This window comes from Syzygium oleosum, unplaced genomic scaffold (genome assembly GCF_021117445.2).
Source record: "Syzygium oleosum isolate NSW1041296 unplaced genomic scaffold, Sole_v2.1 Sole_v2.18, whole genome shotgun sequence".
NCBI classification, from domain to species: Eukaryota; Viridiplantae; Streptophyta; class Magnoliopsida; order Myrtales; family Myrtaceae; genus Syzygium; species Syzygium oleosum.
In genome coordinates this window covers 2,979,469-3,001,801 of record NW_026607502.1, presented here as the reverse complement: position 1 = coordinate 3,001,801, position 22,333 = coordinate 2,979,469, and the positions used below count along the sequence as shown (strand labels likewise).

General features: G+C 44.0%; 2 pseudogenes; both read left to right on the top strand.

Moving 5' to 3' along the window:
• The first annotated feature begins 1,551 nt into the window (after nt 1-1,551).
• Nucleotides 1,552-12,170, top strand: LOC115665911 (L-type lectin-domain containing receptor kinase IX.1-like; annotated as a pseudogene).
• Nucleotides 12,171-15,816: 3,646 nt separating this feature from the next.
• LOC115663291 (L-type lectin-domain containing receptor kinase IX.1-like) lies at nt 15,817-22,175 on the top strand (annotated as a pseudogene).
• Nucleotides 22,176-22,333: the final 158 nt, after the last annotated feature.

The window sequence follows — 22,333 nt, the reverse complement described above, 5'->3', positions numbered from 1 at the left end:
GTAGGAAGGAACTATTAAAACATAGCTAAGAATTTGTCTGGATTAACTTTTACATTTTACTATTTGCTCAATCAGAATCTTTAGACTTGTGCACTTCGACTTTTTCTTAAATCCCGATACACTAGAAACTTTTCTAGAATGCAAATGTTAATACGTAGATTCATTTATAACTTTTTTTTGTAATTAATTAAAATTTGAAAACCACTTAAAGATTTGACAATTTCATAACTATTTAACCTCGTCTAGGGCAAAGTTAACATTTGGCAACGGCGCGTCTAAAGTATCCTCTCCCATGTCTTCCTTCCTCATTGATCTCATCACATGAAACTCTGTCCTTTGCGTGACCAGAGCTTCATCCACTTTGTTTCTCTTCGTTATGATCGATCTTTGCCTCTGACTGAGACATTGATCCGGTCACTATGATTCGTTACTCAGTCCCTTTCAACTGGCCGTGGCATTGTTTGGAGTCCAAACTTTGGACCGAACACGAGAAAAGGCTAATTAGCCCAAGTCCAAAACTCCCAACTTTGTCCTGCACGGTGTTTTAGTGTCTTATAAACCAACTCCGGATTTCCTAATGACGAATTCTTTCTCTAATTATATACTATACTTGTTTTGATAATCCTGAGGACAAGTCCAGAGGCCCCCACTCTCTGGAGATGTGCAGATGGACTTGGTCCTGAACAATTTGTATGCAATTGATGTGAATGGCGTACTCTCTTATGTCGCGATGATACGGCATCCAACACAATTATATTCTTTTCACTAAAGTTCTCCACTAGATTTATGTTGCCTATAATTTAACATTTTCTCATTACAATGTACTATTCTTCTTTTGGAACATATCTCTATGATTGGAACAATGGCAAGATCATTGCACGACCTTGCCGTTCTCATCCTTAAACCATTCATCGTGAAGTTTCATGTCGTTTCCTGTGGTTTTCATTGAACCATTCCAAGATGGTCTCCAATAAAAACCACAGCCAAAGTCATGACACCACCAAACACAGATTAGACATGTAGAAACGTTTTCTTTTTAAGAGAACATGCATAGGCTTCGAGCATTATTCTTAGTCTTGTTCTTCTATCTAAGCTTCACATTCATTGCTTCAGTGTTATGTGATGGAATGTCGTTTAATTTTCAGGCTTTTGATGGTCGAATTGTCCCCGAAGGTGACGCCTCTCAGTCACCTTCACGCGTCCAACTCACCGTAAGTGATAGGAATCGGAACCTTAATTCCAGCGTGGGTCGAGCCACATACCACGAACCGATGCACCTTTGGGATAAGTCGACTGGCAATGTGGCAGACTTCTCCACTCAGTTCAGCTTCATCGTCGATTCAGAACATAACCAGATGTATGTTTTTTTTTTTTTTTTTTTTTTTTTTTTTTTTTTTTTTTTTTTCCCCCTCCAATCAGACGGATTGAAATATATACCTTTTAATCATTATAAAAATTTTTTTTTTTTTTTTTCCCTTTTTTTTTTTTTTTTTTTTTTTTTTTTTTTTTTTTTTTTTTTTTTTTTTTTTTTTTTTTTCTTTTTTTTTTATCCTTTTTCTCGCCCCCAATGGATCAGACATCCCAAGCAACTCGTCTGGCAGCAATCTTGCTCTTGTAAGTGCAAACCGAGACCCTTCCAACCCTTCTACTGCATTTGTCGCTGTGGAATTGGACACTTTCTATGACAGGTCCACCAATTTTTGGGATTCGCAGTGTGAACATGTTGGTATAGACTTGAATAACATCTCATCCGTCAAATATACATGTGTGGATTGGTTCAGTGACAAAATCATGAGCGGTGGACTCATTAACGCTTCAATTTCATACAATTCTAGCACGCAGAATTTGAGTGTCCTTATGATCAATGCCGCAGATCCAAATGGGAACATTGCCAAGCTCTCCCATTCAGTAAACCTGACAAAGTATTTGCCGGAATGGGTGACCGTTGGTTTCTCAGCGACCACGGGTTTGAGCTTTGAGTTGCACACTCTGCACTCATGGGAATTTAGCTCTAATCTACGAGTCACCGAAAATGCAAACCGAACAAGCAATACTATTCCTGCAGACACAAACGCAGATGACAAGGTCAGAGCAAAGGGGAGCAAGCCATAGTTGTGGTCTGTCATAGGTTTAGGCTCTTTCTTGTTGCTCACTCTTGTTCTAGGCTTTGCTTGGTTTGTTCACTGGTCAAAGAGAAAGATAAATGACAGAATTGGAGAAGATCTCCCGTCAATTGAAGAAGAATTTGACCAAGTGACAGGACCCAAGAAATTCTCCTACAGGGACTTGGTCAAGGCGACTGAAAGTTTTGCAGCTAATCGATTGCTTGGGAAAGGGGGTTTTGGAAGAGTTTATGAAGGCTGCTTGATTGGCGTGAACTCTAATGTTGCAATCAAGAAGATCACTCCAGAGTCGAAACAGGGGATAAAGGAGTATGCCACAGAAGTGAAGACCATTAGCCGACTCAGGCACAGAAACTTGGTCCAACTCATCGGATGGTGTCACACCCCGAACCCCTTCGAGCGCGCGACACACTTCTCTGGTCAAATGATGCGACAACCTAGGGTATCGCCGACCCAAATTAAACTTATCAGAGATTTATATCAACAGCGGAAACCACCAATACCCGGACGATAATAACTGGGGTAATTAGGGAGAATGCACAAATTCATTTCTAATTCAAACTTATATAATATCCACAATTTACAAAACCACATATATATTAGCACACCGCATCGCCACACTACATACCACCGATATCAAAAAGGATCGATAACCTGGGTACCCTATCACCCAAAATAGTATGCTTCAAAAGCCTATTCCACAACCCCTACACTTGCCCCTACGCCCTTTACTTGGCGTCCACTCCGAGTCGGATTTTTCGTCCTCTCGAATCTGAATCCTCCCGAGTCTCCCGCTCGTCCGTCGGGTACTCTACCACGTTAATGTCGGTGTACAACGGTATTGCAAAACGCTGCGGCGAGGCGGAAGGTTCATTGATCGACCGGGTTCTCAAATGTTTGGTTGAAACAACCATGAGATTACATCTCAATAAGTACACCCCTAAACCCCACCTAGGCTATCACGTACCTCCAGACAACACATACCTGACACAAACAACCACTCATACTAACAATCACACGCGAACCTACCTGGGATTCTTCATACACCTCCCTGCACGCCAAATAATAATACAGCCAACATGCCACAATGATGCCTCATTCATGTTGCAAAACCAAAGCATGTAATATGAATTCACATGCATCAATGCATCACAATCGCGCGTGCCTCGATTATAAGGCAAAACCCGCTTGGGCACATCCCATACCATGCCGAGCGGTTTTTACCCCATAATCGAGCACTATATCACACGATACAACCACACTCGCACACGAACTCACGCCATGCGTCAACTTTCGAAATCCTCACATGTCAAGCCAAGTCCAGCTCATTCTCAACCTTTTCACCACTACCGCGCACACGTAAAACGCATCAGGCCAACGGTCTTCTGACCTTGTCAGCATCGTCATCCCGTCGGGTCGGGCATCGTCACCTCGTCAGGACCGGCATCGTCCCGCGTAAACGAACACGCCTCAGACGGAATCCTACACTCAACTTTCCTTCTACCGCGCCCGCGTAAAACGCATCGTGCCAACGGTCTTCGACCTCGTCGCATCGTCACCCCGTCGGGCCGGGCATCGTCATCTCGTTAGGGACGGTATCGTCCCGCGTAAACGAACACGCCTCAGGACGGACTCACCCCGCGTAAACGAACACGCCTCAGGGTATCACTTTTCCAACCAATCCTACATTCTCGTACCACACGTGCCACACGGTCACACATCACACACGGCCACACAATCCCACGCCACACATGCCTTACGCCAACACACATTACCATCACACAATCACGCCACACGGCCACACATACTTGGCACGCGGTCACACACAATCTCTCGCTCATAAAAATGAACATCCATAGAATCATGGTAAATCTGGGCAGTTTACACAGTGACCGAAATCCCATCAAAATAAATAGTAAACGAACTCCAAAAATTCTAAATTTTGGTTATGTAATAAACAAAATCTTGATAAACATTTCTTATGAAGAACACCAAATCCGGTTCAATCTGCAACCATGCCTTTTTGTGCTTCGAAATCAGACCAAAATCAGTTCGCTCTAACAGATTACTTTGTCCTCAAAATACATTTCTTTCAACAACCAAATCACCTTGGAAAGCTTTGAAATTTTTATATACCATAGAAAATAAAGTCGCCAACAAATTTTATGAAGGAAGTTTATTGAAAATAGCTCTGGAAAATTTTATAAAAATTCGGTAAAACAAGAAGGTCGGGATGAACAGTGTTCCGGGCAGTTTAATACGGTCTGAAAATGGGCTTTCGTGCGACCCAAATGGCCTCCAAAAATTCCAAATTTAAAATATGTTATACTTCAAAATGTTGGGAGCAACTTTCATGAAGGAAACTGCCTCAAATTGGGCCCACAAAATTCTTCACAAAAATAGTAAACCGGACGGGTACAGTAGTCACAAATCCGAGAATCACACCAAACCGCACGGATTCAAATCCTAGTTGATTTCTACCGAATTTCAACCGCCAAAACTCATTCCACCATGTCCAAACTATCATCCACCAGCCACATGAACATCCATAAACACAACAAGGGATCAAGCTCTCCTCTAATCCATTTACAATCACTTCCATCAACCCCTAAACTACCTTAAACCGCGCCTAAACGAGTCCGTTAATACCCGATATCCTAAATAGAGTTTGGGGCGTGACTTACCCGAACTCTAGGCTAACTCGGCTAGAGTGGAAAGGGGGATCGGCTGATCGACAGCTCACGGCGGCACACGGCGGCGACGATCGGCGAAACGGCGACGGCGGCGGCGCTCCTCCGGCGAGGGCCTCTCACGGCCAAGCCAAGAGGAAAATGAAAGAGAAGAAGTGGCGTGGGAGGGGAGATGATCGGCTGATCAGGGAAGAAATGGGAGGAGAGAGAGAGAGAGAGAGAGAGAGAGAGAGAGAGAGAGAGAGAGAGAGAGTCAAAGGGGTCTTATGGGTCAAAAAGTGGCGCCACGTGTCGCAATCCGGTGCGTTGGACCATTTTGCCCTTTGATCCAATGGCCATTAATCACTCTCATCCAATAATTGAGGGGCCGTTTGATCAATCAATAATTCTGAATTTTGAATCATAATTATCCACAATAATTTCCCAAAAATTGCCAAAATTCGGAACCCAAAAATAGGCCATAAGGGCAAAACGGTAATTTTCCGGTCCCGGGTCGAAATTCCATTTTTCGACCGTACCAACCCCAAAATGTGTGTGGCCAACATGATATGACGTCGGATTCGCAAAAATAACCTTTTAAGCCCTCGAAAATCGGCTTAAATGTCTGGGGGGCAAAATAGTAAATTTTTCACTTCCAAGTCGAATTCCATTTTTCGACCGTACACACTCCAAATATGCGTGGCCACCCTAAAACGGCATCGGCCTCGAAAAATAATGTCATACGGCCTCGAAAATCGACGTCGGAGTCCAAAGGGGTAAAATCGTAATTTTTCCAATTTCGGCCGAAATTTCAATTTTCAGCCGGACTAGCCCCAAATGTATGTGGCCACACCAAAACGACGTTGGCCTTGCAAAATAGTTGCATACACCCATAGAATTTCGACATCGAAGTTCGAGTCCAATTTGGCGATCAAAATTGCTCAATTCAGAATTTTAGAGCCTCTTACTGACGGGTGGCTGTTTAGGAGTTACGCGTATCGACCTAGGGTCACTTGAGTCGTGACGGTCTCGATTATCGGGATAGCGCAAGGAATTATTGATTATTCCAGGGGTCACGATCGTTCGGTTTAGGTTCGGGATTTATTTGCCACGCGCACTCTCGGTCGAGCGGAATCACCCGCGATCCGATCGTACGTCATTGGCCAAACCAGATCCGTCACCTTCCTAGAATCGGTCCACACTGGCCCAAAATACTTCCCTGCCGTTTCTCGGAATCGGCGCCCGATTCGCGATCGGGTCCATAATCCACGTACCGTTTTCCTAGTTAGCATTTCCCATTGGTCAGTATCCCGCAAGGGGCCAACTCCGGGCGAGACGTACTAAAATCAAATGAGAAATAATATCCACTTCGTCGGATCCCGAAAATGGGTCGAAATTCAGGATGTTACAACTCTTCCCCCCTTATAAAAATTTCGTCCTCGAAATTTGTACCGTAAACTTATTTCCTCAAACAACTGGGGGTTTGACGTCATATGGTCTGTTCACTTTTCTCAAACGGCACCTTCTATTCCATGTGCTCCCAAATAATATTGACCATCGGGAAAATTGCACACTAATGCTATATCCTCCAGCCGCACTTCCTCTGTCGTCAAATCTACCACACTTGCTAGGCAACCTTGACAACCCTCATCCAACCACTTAGTTGCTTTTACTGGTAAAACTCATGGGATCGAGGTTCTTCCTCGACTCCCCACTAACTCGGATTTAGGGTATCTAGCCGGACTAAACTGAATTACCCAGCCATTGCAATCCATCACGGCATTTTGGTTTAACTAATCAATCCATGCCCACAATTACATCAAGATCACACATAGCCAGATCTGCTAGGTCTATCCTTTTTTTCTCAATTACTATCCACAAAAGTGGCAGCCCTTTCTATCACATCATGATCCATTGCTTAGACCTGTCCACAAATCTCATTATAGTCCTTCAGACTCAGTGATATCACCTGACTATGGAGGCCCGGCTTCAATCCATCACGGAACCTCCGAGCCCTATTCAATGGGTCCTTCACTACTTTTGGGGCAAACTGGATAACCTAGCAAACTCAGCCTCGAACAGGTCCACTATCATCTGTCTTTGATGGAACCTCATAAATTCAGCCAACTTCCGTTCTCGAGTCCACTCGGGGAAGTACTTGCTTTTAAAGGCCTTAACAAACACAATCCAAACCGGAGCGGTACCGGTAGGAAATACTCTTCCTCCGGTGGCTTCCTACCAATTACTTGCAATTCTTTGTAACTGGCAGACTGCTAGCGTCACATTTTCCTCATCCTTGCACCTCGATACCTTAATGGTCTTTTCTAATTCCTCTACCGAAAGTAACGCAACCTCGGGATCACCTTTTTCCCATCAAACTGAAGGAGTTTCGATTTCAGAAACTGCTCAACCAACTAATACATCTGTCTATTCGCATTTTCTTGACTTTAATCAGGACTTTCATTACTACCAATAGTAGCATCTGCAACTGTCTCAACAGCCTGAGCTTTAGTGGCAACTCGCTCTTGAGCCTGCCTACCTATAAGATTACCACACTTCCTCAAGTGTCCTCACGACCCTATTCACTCGCGGGTCCATTGCTACTTGGCTCTCATAACTTGGTTGGCCCCTTATACCCCTACCACTCAAGCTCATCCTTACAAGTTTCTAAAACCATAAACCCACCTGCTATAATTTCACTCGGGAATTAGAGACCTAAACCAAGCTAAACCAGGCTAAAGTCCTAGGCAGGTAACTAGCACAACTGCAATCAACCACTCAGCATGCGGCTAATCATAAACAACACAAGACCTCAATCAAAGAGGTACACGTACTTACCTCAGGTCCTGCCGCACCGGCACTTCAATCATTATAACACTCAATTCACCCAATAATCACAATAAATAATCTGGAGGCACGTGTAGCTTACTCCGCCCTACGACTCGCTAAGGTGTCCCTAATTTACTACCCCTGGGTCTCTGCTCCTTATCACTCCAAACTTCGACCAGTTTAGATCGAGCTGACCTCGCTCTGATACCAATTCAACAAGGATGTCACGCCCCGAACCCCTTCGAGCGCGCTACACACTTCTCTGGTGGAATGATGCGACATCCAAGGATATCGCCGACCCAAATTAAACTTATCAGAGATTTATATCAACAGCGGAAACCACCAATACCCGGACGATAATAACTGGGGTAATCAGGGAGAATGCACAAATTCATTTCTCATTCAAACTTATATAATATCCACAATTTACAAAACCACATATATACTAGCACACCGCATCGCCACACTACATACCACCGATATCAAAAAGGATCGATAACCTAGGTACCCTATCACCCAAAATAGTACGCTTCAAAAGCCTATTCCACAACCCGTACACTTGCCCCTACGCCCTTTACTTGGCGTCCACTCCGAGTCGGATTTTTCGTCCTCTGAATCTGAATCCTCCTGAGTCTCCTGCTCGTCTGTCGGGTACTCTACCACATTAATGTCGGTGTACAACGGTATTGCAAAACGCTGCGGCGGCGGCGGAAGGTTCATTGATCAGACCGGGGTTCTGAAATGTTTGGTTGAAACAACCATGAGATTACATCTCAATAAGTACACCCCTAAACTCCACCTAGGCTATCACGTACCTCCAGACAACACATACCTGACACAAACAACCATTCATACTAACAATCACACGCGAACCTACCTGGGATTCTTCATACACCTCCCTGCACGCCAAATAATAATACAGCCAACATGCCACAATGATGCCTCATTCATGTCGCAAAACCAAAGCATGTAATATGAATTCACATGCATCAATGCATCACAATCGCGCGTGCCTCGATTATAAGGCAAAACCCACTTGAGCACGTCCCATACCATGCTTAGCAGTTTTTACCCCATAATCGAGCACTACATCACACGATACAACCACACTCGCACACGAACTCACGCCATGCGTCAACTTTCGAAACCCTCACACGTCAAGCCAAGTCCAGCTCATTCTCAACCTTTCCACCACTACTGCGCCCACGTAAAACGCATTAGGCCAACGGTCTTCTGACCTCGTCAGGCATCGTCACCCCGTCGAGCCGGGCATCGTCACCTCGTCAGGGACGGCATCGTCCCGCGTAAACGAACACGCCTCAGGACGATCCCACCCCGCGTAAACGAACACGCCTTAGGGTATCACTTTTCCAACCAATCCTACATTCTCGTACCTTCGTACCACACGTGCCACACGGTCACACATCACACACGGCCACACAATCCCACGCCACACATGCCTTACGCCAACACACATTACCATCACACAATCACGCCACACGGCCACACATACTTGGCACGCGGTCACACACAATCTCTCGCTCATAAAAATGAACATCCATAGAATCAGGGTAAATCTGGGCAGTTTACACAGTGACCGAAATCCCATCAAAATAAATAGTAAACGAACTCCAAAAATTCTAAATTTTGGTTATGTCATAAACAAAATCTTGATAAACATTTCTTATGAAGAACACCAAATCCGGTTCAATCTGCAACCATGCCTTTTTGTGCCTCGAAATCAGACCAAAATCAGTTTCTCTAACAGATTACTTTGTCCTCAAAATACATTTCTTTCAACACCCAAATCACCTTGGAAAGATTTGAAATTTTTATATACCATAGAAAATAAAGTCGTCAACAAATTTTGTGAAGGAAGTTTATTGAAAATAGCTCTGGAAAATTTTATAAAAATTCGGCAAAACAAGAAGGTCGGGATGAACAGTGTTCCGGGCAGTTTAATACGGTCTGAAAATGGGCTTTCGTGCGACCCAAATGGCCTCCAAAAATTCCAAATTTAAAATATGTTATACTTCAAAATGTTGGGAGCAACTTTCATGAAGGAAACTGCCTCAAATTAGGCCCACAAAATTCTTCACAAAAATAGTAAACCGGACGGGTACAGTAGTCACGAATCCGAGAATCACACCAAACCGCACGGATTCAAATCCTAGTTGATTTCTACCGAATTTCAACCGCCAAAACTCATTCCACCATGTCCAAACTATCATCCACCAGCCACATGAACATCCATAAACACAACAAGGGATCAAGCTCTCCTCTAATCCATTTACAATCACTTCCATCAACCCCTAAACTACCCTAAACCGCGCCTAAACGAGTCCGTTAATACCCGATATCCTAAATAGAGTTTGGGGCGTGACTTACCCGAACTCTAGGCTAACTCGGCTAGAGTGGAAAGGGGGATCGGCTGATCGGCAGCTCACGGCGGCACACGGCGGCGACGATCGGCGAAACGGCGACGGCGGCGGCGCTCCTCCGGCGAGGGCCTCTCACGGCCAAGCCAAGAGGAAAATGAAAGAGAAGAAGTGGCGTGGGAGGGGAGATGATCGGCTGATCGGGGAAGAAATGGGAGGAGAGAGAGAGAGAGAGAGAGAGAGAGAGAGAGAGAGAGAGAGAGTCAAAGGGGTCTTATGGGTCAAAAAGTGGCGCCACGTGTCGCAATCCGGTGCGTTGGACCATTTTGCCCTTTGATCCAATGGCCATTAATCACTCTCATCCAATAATTGAGGAGCCTTTTGGTCAATCAATAATTCTGAATTTTGAATCATAATTATCCACAATAATTTTCCAAAAATTGCCAAAATTCGGAACCCAAAAATAGGCTATAAGGGCAAAACGGTAATTTTTCGGTCCCCGGTCGAAATTTCATTTTTCAACCGTACCAACCCCAAAATGTGTGTGGCCAACATGATATGACGTCGGATTCGCAAAAATAACCTTTTAAGCCCTCGAAAATCGGCTTGAAAGTCTGGGGGGCAAAATAGTAAATTTTTCACTTCCAAGTCGAAATTCCATTTTTCGACCGTACACACTCCAAATATGCGTGGCCACCCTAAAATGGCATCGGCCTCGAAAATCGACGTCGGAGTCCAAAGGGGTAAAATCGTAATTTTTCCAATTTCGGCCGAAATTCCAATTTTCAGCCGGACTAGCCCCAAATGTATGTGGCCACACCAAAACGACGTTGGCCTTGCAAAATAGTCGCAAACACCCATAGAATTTTGACATCGAAGTTCGGGTCCAATTTGGCGATCAAAATTGCTCAATTCAGAATTTTAGAGCCTCTTACTGACGGGTGGCTGTTTAGGGGTTACGCGTATCGACCTAGGGTCACTCGAGTCGTGACGGTTTCGATTACCGGGATAGCGCAAGGAATTATTGATTATTCCAGGGGTCACGATCGTTCGGTTTAGGTTCGGGATTTATTTGCCACGCGCACTCTCGGTCGAGCGGAATCACCCGCGATCCGATCGTACGTCGTTGGCCAAACCAGATCCGTCACCTTCCTAGAATCGGTCCACACTGGCCCAAAATACTTCCCTGCCGTTTCTCAGAATCGACGCCCGATTCGCGATCGGGTCCCCGGTCTACGTACCGTTTTCCTAGTTAGCCTTTCCCATTGGTTAGTATCCCACGAGGGGCCAGCTCCAGGCGAGACGTACTAAAATCAAATGAGAAATAATATTCACTTCGTCGGATCCCAGAAATGGGTCGAAATTCAGGATGTTACAGATGGTGTCATGAGAAAAAGGAACTCCTCCTTATCTATGAGTTCATGTCAAACGGTAGCTTAGACTCTCAATTATTCAAACACCGAACCATTTTGACATGGGAAAAGCGGTACAGAATCACACAAGGCATAGTCTCTGCATTGCTATACCTCCACGAGGAATGGGAAAAATGTGTCGTCCACAGGGACATAAAGACGAACAACATCATGCTCGATTCTGACTTTAATGCTAAATTGGGGGACTTTGGCTTGGCTAGGCTGGTTGACGACGCCAAAGGGTCACAAACAACTGTGTTGGTCGAAACCATGGGCTATATGGCTCCTGAATGCATTTACACGGGCAAAGCCAGCAAAGAATCAGATGTATATAGTTTTGGCATCGTCCTCTCAGAAATAGCTTGTGGAAGACGAGTTGTGGATTCATTGGCAACAGAAGACCAAATTTGGCTGGTGGATTGGGCTTGGGAGCTCTATGGAATTGGAAAGCTGCTGGACATAGTCGACCCGAAACTATGCAGTGATTTCGATGAGAAACAATTGGAGTGCTTGATGATCGTAGGGCTATGGTGTGCTCATCCAGACTCCAAAGTTCGGCCCTCTATAAGAGAAGCACTAACTCTTCTGAACTTTGATGCTTCGCCACCCACTCTTCCATCTACATTGCTAGTCCGGTCTTGTCTCGCCCCCTCTCCATCTATAGTTTCGACATGGTTACTCCGTTTATCCTTTGGTGCCTCGACTGATGGTGAACTGTCCACATTTACTACCTTGTCAAAGCAAATCCTTTTTTATTGATTATTTCCTGCATTGATTATAAATGCAGAATGAGCTCTTGATTTCAGTTTAACTTTGGCTATTGCTTGAATTGTGACTTCCCATGTGGGTTGAATCCTGGAGAGATTTCAGAGAATGTTCAGTTACCTTCAATTTATTTCGCGGAACTTTATTTTACAAAATATTGTCTCTCATTTTCCGGCATTTGGATTGCTTAGGAAAATGAGCCAACAAAAATTCCTCTCATAGTTAAACATTCACTTACTTTTCTATTTTATGAATCAGAAATCATTTCCAAAATACCACTGAATCCTGGCATTTGGACCCAAGTCCCCAGAGCTGGGCCACGGCCTAGATGCCCGAAGTCGGATCGCAGCTCCCCGGGCCTGAGTACTTGACTCCTGCACTCCAGTCATCAGAGCCCGCGCTTGGGTCCCCAAAGGCCAAGACTGAGTCCATAGCGCGCGTGCCAGGCTACCCTCGCTCCTGCGCCTGAGGTCCTAGCAGCTGAGCCCAAATCCCTGGAACCCAAACCTAGGACCTGAAGTTGTACTCAAAACTTCTTCTTAGATTTGTAATTCATAACTTTCCTCTAACAAACATCAACAAATGACTTCGATATTCTTTGTAAAGTACGGGCAAACAGAGGAAGAAGAAATCAGTTTTCCTTGATTATAAGTTCCCTTGAAGATATTTATCCATCCAAGTTTATTTTCATAAAGCAAACGGGACCTGAATCAAGTATCATTCAGCAGAATTCACTCTTGCTTCACACTACGCAATTCTTTGGAAGTGGTTAAGCTGCCAGTTTTCATTCTATGCTTCCTTACAGACAACATATATTTCGAGGGACCGACAACATATGCATTACTATACTTCTTATGTAGTCCTTCCGTGTTGGGTCGGATGTCATTCTCTGTGCTTTCTTCTCATTCGAGGAAGAACAAAGGAAAACAAGCATGCGGTACAATAATCTTTCGAGGACACTTCCAGTTCCCAGGGCATTGTGAGTGCTCGGTTTTGGTTGATTTGAGCAGTGATAACATGATCTAGACAGCTTTGAGCCTACGCATGAGTTCATGAGCACAAAAGCTGCGCATTCAGGAGCATGAAAACTACCTGAAAACTGCTTACTCATCCTTTTGTATATAAGTGACTTCGTATATGTGAAATTGAGAAAGGTGGTAGAATATTTAAATATTAAATCACACTTTCATTTTACAGCTTAAGCTTTTAAAATAATTGACACTGGTCCCACAAAATCTCACAGGTATCAGCAGGAGGTCTTGAGTTTAAATCTTTCAACGTCCATATTTGCCTTCCTAATAAATATTTTCACGTTTAGTATTAAGCAAAAAGACCGGACTAAACGTAGGGGAATGATAAAATAGTTAAATATTAAGCTACAATTTTATTTAACAGATTAAGCTCTTAAAACAGTCGATAGTTGTTCACACAAACATTGCGAAAGATAAAAGAGCTAGAATAGAGAACCAGTTTTCTCTCTTTGTTTTTTTTTTACTTTTGCCCCGATCCCGTCCAGCCGAGTTCCCTGCTATTTATTGCCTAATTCCCCTTCAAGAAGATGGAAACAATCTTCTTATGTTTCTCTCCTCGTCTTTCCTCTTTTAATTATCAGCCAGAATCCTTTTCTCTTTTCTTTCCTATATTGGCAGAATGTGTCTTTCCTACCTGTGCTAACCGAATATTCCTGAGTTCGTTCCTTGTTTTGAATGGCACTTGTTTTTCACATGCAAATTTCGGCAAGAAGCCGAATTCCTAGAGAGGCTAGGCTCGTGTGGGCTTAATCTTGAAAGTTCAACTGAGTTTATAGCCCTTTTTTTTAAAAACTATGGATAAGTACACTGAAAATCCTAAAACTTGTCACAAAAGTGCAATTGAATCCTAAAACTTTTAAAAAGTGCAATCAAATCCTAAAACTTGTCACAAAAGTACAATCGATTCCTAAAAATTTTAAAAAGTGCAATCAAGTCCTAAATCTTGTCAGGAAAGTGCAATCAAAACCTAAAACTTTCAAAAAGTACAATTAACGGAAGGACTTGATTGAACTAATTTGATAAGTTTTAAGACTTGTTTACGCTTTTTGAGAATTTTATGAAAATTTTAGGACTCAATTACACTTTTATGATAAGTTTTAGGATTTAATTGCACTTTTTGAAAGTTTTAGCATTCAATTGCACTTTCATGACAAGTTTTAGTACTTTTAATGCATTTATCCCTTTAAACTAAAAGTCAAATCGCATGTCGGGCCGATTGAAATGGAATTTGATCATAATCTGGCTTATGTATATATTTGATGCCAACATGTTATTATTAAACAAAATTGTCCCTGAGTTATAATGCATAACAATGCAGAAAAGAATGAAAAATGGAAGATTCTGTTTAGGGGACAAATTCCGTCATTGCCACTGGATTTGATCCCTAATTTTTATGAAATGCAAGAGACCTTTGGGCAAAAACTTTAGGTATCGATAGTTGCTCGAGTTGCTTCTTTCGGTGCTTCTTCCTAATGGATTTGAAGTACAAAATGCACTTTGGATGTCGGGATGAGGATCTTGTACGTACATGCGACTCTCACCGCATATAGCTCGCACAAAGACTCCTAAATCCATGTTTTGTATTGATTCTTGCAATTTTAACTCAGCGTTGACTTATATAGTTCAAGAATCTGGAGAGTAAAAGAATTCGCGAGATGTTCACTTAATTACCAATGAGGCAACCATCTTACTATTTTTCTTTTTCGCTAAATGACCATGTTACTGTCCCTCCCCATGGATGTGCAATGTTCAAATGCTAGTTGACATGGTAGAATGCTTGTTACATGTGCTTATACAGATCGTACATGCGTCCAAATGGGAAGAACTCGTTTTTCTTTTGGAAAAGTCAAAAATATCTTCAATTTAACTTCCCATATCAAATATCATTCTCACATTTCAAAAACCTATAATTATAATCCTCACCCCTTGTTATGGATTTGAAGTTGCATTTGTTATTTCATTTCCCTAGTTAACCCTACCCATAAAACCCAACACCTGTCCACACTCTCTCCGCCCACCCCAAAGGCTTTCTCAGTTCAACTCACCCATCACCACGTCTCCCCACTAACCATTAGGGGTGATTAGTTCCCAGACGGTCCGGTTCCCGCCTAGGAACCGGAAACCGGACTAGAGGAATTGGTTCCTGGATTCTGGAATCGGGATTTGATCCGGTTCTTGGATGGGCCAATAGAACAAGAGGCGTGTTTTGCTCCTTTTTTTTTTAAGCATGTAGTCAATAATCAATTGCAGGATCTTTATGAGAAGGATGTTAAACCCCTCATGGGAATTCGTATGGGTTAACTGAAAATGCATGCGGACCCATTACGAGGGTTATCAAAACGATTCTGTTCCATGCAAAATTGATCTTGATGCTTTGCAATGAGCTCATAGATAAAGTAAAGTGACAAGGGTAAGAGTCGTGTGTGCTTAGGGCTTTTTACAGACTCTTAAGAAATTTAAAAAAAAAATCAATCCGATCTAGATGGTCTGGATGAGCGGTTCCACATATAGAACTGGGAACCAGTCCAAAAATCACTAGGGAACCGCCTAGAACCAGCCAGTTTGGTAAAGTCCGGTTGGGCAGTTCCTTGTGCACACGCCCACTCACCATGCGTGTTGCCTTGGCTCCTTCAGCAGCCATTACAGACATCAAATTTGAGGCCGGCAGTGATGGTCACACCAACTCACGCACCATCTTGAGGTCATGGCTAAGCTCTGCTACAAAGCTTGCGTGCATCTCGAGCCTGTCACTAAAGTTTGTGGCCCTCACGAGCTCCAGGTCAACCTCAAAGGCCTCTATGACCTCGAGCCCTGGGCTTAGTCCGAGTTAGTGTGGCCTCGTGATGAACAAAGAAGTGAATAAGAGGAGAAGGCCGAGGTCGGTGGGTGAGGGAGAGGGTGTCATCGTCAAAGCTATGTGTTAATTCGGTCGGCAAGAAGTTGGAAAGTCACTCCAGCAAGGATTGATCAATTTCATATAAGGGTTGGTAAATCTAAGATGTTAGTAAGAGGGGTGAATAAAGATGTTGCATGTGGCTCGATCTATAAAGATATTCTAAACTAGTATGTGCATTCCCAAGGAAAAGTGCCAAAAAAGTCCTTAACATTTTGCATTTGTGCCAATTCAGTCCTAAACCTTTTTTTGGTGCCAATTCAGTCCTAAACCTTTTGCATTGATGTCAATTTAGTCATAAACCCTTTTATTTGTACCAATTCAGTCTTAAACATTTTGTATTTGTGCCAATTCAGTCCTTCCGGCCAATTTTGGCCGGATTTTGCTGACGTGAACGCCGACCGACTGGCGGCCGGTCACCGACGCTGACATGGACAACTTTAATAATACTTTAATATTTTTTAAATTTTTATTATTTTTTTCTTTTCTTTTTCTTTTTTCCCTTCCCTCCTCCAGCCGGTCGCCGGACCGGCGACTGGCCAGAGCCCAGAGGCCAGTGCTGGCAAGGCTCGCCCTCGCCGGCCACTGGCGAGGTCGACCTCGCCGGCCACTGGCGAGGATGGCCTCGGCGAGAGCAAGCCTCGCCGGCAGCTGGGTAAGGCCCGACCTCGCCGGATCTGGCGAGGTCGAGCCTCACCGGCGGCTGGGCAAGGCACGACCTCACCAAATTCGGCGAGATCGAGCCTCGCCGGCAGCTAGGTGAGGCCCGACCTCGCCGGATCTGGCAAGGTCGAGCCTCACCGGTGGCTGGGCAAGGCACGACCTTGCCGAATTCGGCGAGGTCGAGCCTCGCCTAGCCATGGAGAGGGCGAGCATCGCTGGCGGCTGGGCGAGGCCCGACCTTGCCGGATCCAGCAAGGTCAAGCCTCGCCGATGGCTGGGCGAGGCACGACCTCGCTGGATCTAGCGAGGTCAAGCCTCGCCCAGCCATGGCAAGGCTCGCCTTCGCCTTTGCTGGCGAGGGCGAGCCTCGCCGGAAGGCTCGACCTCGCCGGATCGACGGCTGGGCGAGGCTCAACCTCGCCGGATCGACGGCTGGGCGAGGCACGACCTCGCCGGATCTGGCGAGGTCGGGCCTCGCCCAGTGCGAGGCCGCCCTCGCCTGTGGCCGGCGAAGACGAGCCTCGCCGACGCCGGCTGGAGGAGGGTAAGGAAAAATAATGGAAAAAATAAATAAAAATTCAAAAAATATTAAAATATTATTAAAGTTGTCCACGTTAGCGTCGGTGACCGGCTGCCGGCCGGTTGGCGTCCATGTCAGCAAAATCAGGCCAAAATTGGCCGGAAGGACTAAATTGGCACAAAAACAAAAGGTTTAGGACTAAATTGGCACCAATGCAAAAGATTTAGGACTGAATTGGCACCAAAAAAAGGTTTAGGACTAAATTGGCACCAATGCAAAAGGTTTAGAATTAAATTGGCACCAAAAAAAGGTTTATGACTAAATTGGCACCAATGTAAAAGATTTAAGACTTTTTTGATACTTTTCCCCGCATTCTCACAAGCCCCTCAATGGGCGCATAGCGATATTGAGTGCCAACACAAACTCACAAAATCCTTGGCAATTCACAAGCCAGTTCGGAATCAAATCAAAAAATGGTTTCATAAACCAAACATATAATCTTTCTCAACCCATTTATCAAACAGAATACATTTCATAAGGCATTTCTTAAACCATTTCAGAATCCTTTTCATTTACTAGATTCACAATTAAGTATATATAAAGTTTGACAACATATTTCCTAAAACATTTGTCAAGCCATTCACAAATACCAAATCATAGTAAATATCCAATCCAGATTTGATGCAACAAACATGCCCATTCATAACTCATAATATATCAAATCTTTATTGCTTTCGAGACATGAGTTTACAAATTCATTGAAGAGATAGCACCACTTACTTAGAACATCCAAACCAAACAAATCGACTATCTCGTAATCCTACCAATAAAATGAGAATAAACGTCAAAATCGAGTAAAACGCTACATCAACTTTGACTCGGCTAAACTAAGTTTAAATGCTAACAAAACGACTCTTACACTACTACAAATTGCACACCCAAAGTAATTATTCAAACATAAACGCAACACGGAACTTGCACACGAAGCCCTAAAATTTCGCTCCAACGAAACCGTTGCTCCAAATCAACTCCCGTCAAAACCCCCAAATCTACAATGCCATAAACCAACATTTCCATGAAATCCTCAATAACTAAAAAATCGGACTATGCGGCTCAAAATTCACAAAACTTCGAATTTAAGCCCTAATTCTGAAAACTTCTATGATTGGAAGAACGGGGGGAAGAACACTTAATAAACGTTGCGATACATAGTAAATCCCGCTTGCCGAGGCGTCCGTGACGTGAATGCGCAAAGCCCTCTCTTTCTCTTCTTTCTTTTTCTTCTTATTCTTCTTGTTTCCCCTTTCCTCTTTCCTTCTCTTTCCATTTGAGCGAGCTCTCGGTCTTAAAATGCAGTCCAATGTGCTACTTTGTTGATCGAGTCTTCTTCTTTATTTTTTTCCGCGAGCCCCATCATTTTTTTTTTTTGACCTGGTCAAAATCCCGAATAATTCACATTACTTTTCTCTTGCTAAAGAATGCCTTTGTTGTAGTTGTAAGGTATCAAAGTTAGAGAAATGGCACGCATATAGAATTTCAACTTTGTTGGAAGGAAGTTCTTTCTAACCATACCTCCAATTGGAGTGATGATTATAGATATCATCACCATATAAATTAAACTAAGAATGGTTAGAAGAAACTTCGAAAACGCGGCTAAGAAACAGTTTGGATGCCTTTTACTTTTTACTTTTTGGTCAGTCGATATTTTTGGATTCACACAATTTGACCTTTTCTTTGAAATCCAAAACACTAGAAACTTCAAAAAATGCAAACGCTAACATCGTAGGTTCACATATAGTTTTTTCATGATGTTGTGAAATTTAAATAACATTTCAATTTTTGGAGAAAATTTTTAAACAAACGCGCCCGTAACCTTGTATTCCTTCCTCATTTATCTAATGCCAGGCATCGTTGGCTTGGGGTCGAACAAGAGAAAAGGCTAATTAGTGAAGTCCAAAACTCCCAAGCTGGCGTGTCTTTTCCCGTTGTTTTCCAAAGCTGGCATGTCTTTTCTCGGTGTTTTCCTCGAACCATTCGAAGATGGTTTCTAATAAAACTCACAGCCTTGGTCATGACACCCCCAAACACGCTGACATTTAGAAACGTTTTTTTTTTTATAAAGAGAAGATGCATAGGCTTCAAGCATTATTCCTAGTCTTCTTCTTCTATCTAAGCATCATCTTCATTGCTTCAGTGTCGTGTGATAATATTTTGTTTAATTTGCTGGGTTTTGACGATCAAATTGTCCACGAGGGCGATGCACTTTTTTGGCGTGCACAACTCCGGCTCACTGGAGGCCATTGGCATCCGGACCTTACTACCAGTGTGGGCTGAGCCACGTACCACAAACCGATGCACCTTTGGGATAAGTCAACCGGCAAGGTGGCGGATTTCACCACTCAGTTCAGCTTCGCCGTTGGTTCAGGACATAACGAAACATTTTCCGATGGATTAGCGTTTTTTCTCCCCCCCAACGGGTCCAGGATCCCGGGACACTCAACTGGAGGCAAACTGGTTCTTGTAAGTGGGAGCCGAGATCCTTCCAATCCTTCTACCACATTCGTCGCCGTGGAATTCGACACTGACTACCACACTTATTGGGATCCATGCTGTTACCATATCGGTATAGACTTGAATAACATCTCGTCTGTCAACTATACGTGTGTCGATTGGTTCAAGGACAAAATCATGAGCAGCAGACGGCTCAACGCTTCAATAACATACAATTCTAGCACGCAGAATTTGAGTGTCCTCATGATCGATGCCACGGATCTAAAAGGGAAGGTTTCCAAGCTCTCCCATTCAGTTGACTTTGACAAAGTATTTGCCAGAATAGGTGACTTTCGGTTTCTCAGCGACCAGCGGGACGTGGTTTGAGTCGCACACTCTGTACTCGTGGGAATTTTACTCTAATCTACGTGTCACCGAAAATGTAAACAGCACAATCAATGCTTCTCCTGCAGACACAAACACTGGTGACAAGGTCAGAGGAAAGGGGACCAAGCCATTGGTGTGGTCTGTCATAGGTTTAGGCTCTTTCTTGTTGCTCACTCTAGTTCTAGGCTTTGCTTGGTTCGGTCTCAGGTCAAAGACAAAGACAAATGACCAAATTGGAGACGAGGATAATGTCCTATCAATTGATGAAGAATTTGACCAAGTTACAGGACCAAAGAAGTTCTCCTTCAGGGACTTGGTCGCGGCGACTGATAACTTTGCAGATGCGCAATTGCTTGGAAAGGGGGGGTTCGGAAGAGTAAAAGAAGGCGGCCTAATTGGTGTGAATACTAATTTCGCAATCAAGAAGATCACTCCAAAGTCGAGACAGGGGATAAAGGAGTTTGCGGCCGAAGTGAAGACCATAAGCCGACTCAAGCACAGAAACTTGGTCCTACTAATCGGATGGTGTCATGAGAAAAAAGAACTTCTCCTTATCTATGAGTTCCTGTCTAACGGTGGCTTAGACTCTCACTTATTCAAACACCAAACCTTTTTGACGTGGGAAAAGCGGTATAGAATGGCGCAAGGCATAGCCTCGGCATTGCTATACCTCCACAAAGAATGGGAACAATGTGTCGTGCACAGAGATATAAAGTCGAGTGACATCATGCTCGATTCGGACTTCAATGCTAAATTGGGAGACTTTGGCTTGGCGAGGCTGGCTGACCACGCCAAAGGGGCACAAATGACTGTGTTGGCCGGAACCATGGGCTATATGGCTCCCGAACGGAATAGCGTGTGGAAAACGAGTTGTGGATTCATGGGCAACAGAAGACCAAGTTCGGCTCCTGGATTGGGTTTGGGAGCTCTATGGAATTGGAAAGCTGCTAGACGCAGTGGACCCGAAACTCTGCAGTGATTTCGATGAGAACCAGTTGGAGCGCTTGATGATCGTAGGGCTTTGGTGTGCTCATCGCAACTGCAAAGTTCGGCCCTCTATGAGAGAAGCGCTTACTCTTCTGAACTTTGATGCTTCGCCACCAGCCCTTCCATCGACGTTGCCAGTCCCGCCTTATCTCGCACCTCCTCCGCCGATGGTATCGACATGGTTGCTCCGTTCATCCTCTGGCACCTCGACTGGTGGTGAACCAGTTGGTCAATAGCATCAAAATGTCCGCATGTGCTACCTTGTCTAAAGCAATCCTCCCATGCGGGATGACTGCAGAATGAGCTCTTGATTGCAGTTTAACTTCGGCTACTACTAGAATTATAACTTCCCATGCGGGTTGTTTCCCGGAGAGATTTCTAATTACCTCCGGTTTATTTCGCGTAAACTTTCTCATACAAAAACATTGTCGCTCGTTTTTCAACATTTGGATCGCTTAAAAAATTGGGCTAATGGAAACTCATTTCATAGTTAAACATGTGTACTTTTCTGTTGTAAAAATCATATATGGCGTTTGGACCCGGATCCCTGAGGCCGGGCTACAGGCCCTAGCGCCCGTGGTCGGGTCCCGGTGCCCCAATCCTAGGTACCTGACTCCCGCACTCAGGTAGCCGGAGCCTGAGATTGATTCCTCATAGGCCAAGACTGAGTCCCCAGCGCCTGTGCCGGACCACCCTCGCTCCTGCACCCAAGACCCCAACGGCCGAGCCCTAAATACCCAAAACCCAAATCTAGGACTTATGGTTGTACTCAAAAAATTTTCTTAGATTTGTAATTCATAATTTTTTCATAACAAACATCGACAAATGACTTCAATATTATTTATAAAGTACGGCTAAACAGAGGAAGAAGAAATCATTTTTCCTAGATTATAAGTTCCCTTGAAATAAAGTATCCATCAAAAAGTTCATTTTCTCAAAACAAACGGAGCCTGAATCAAGTATCAACTCGTTGCTTCATAGTTTGCAATTCTTTCAAAGTGGTTAAGCTACCAATTTTCACTTGTTAAACGTGCTTACTTACAGACAACATGACTTTGAGGGACCGACAACATATGCATTATAGGGGTGAGCATAGTCCGGATGGGCGATTCCCACCCTAGAACCGGAAACTGCCCACTAAGGACCGGTTCCGAAAAATTGGAATCGGAAACCGCCCTTTGGGTCC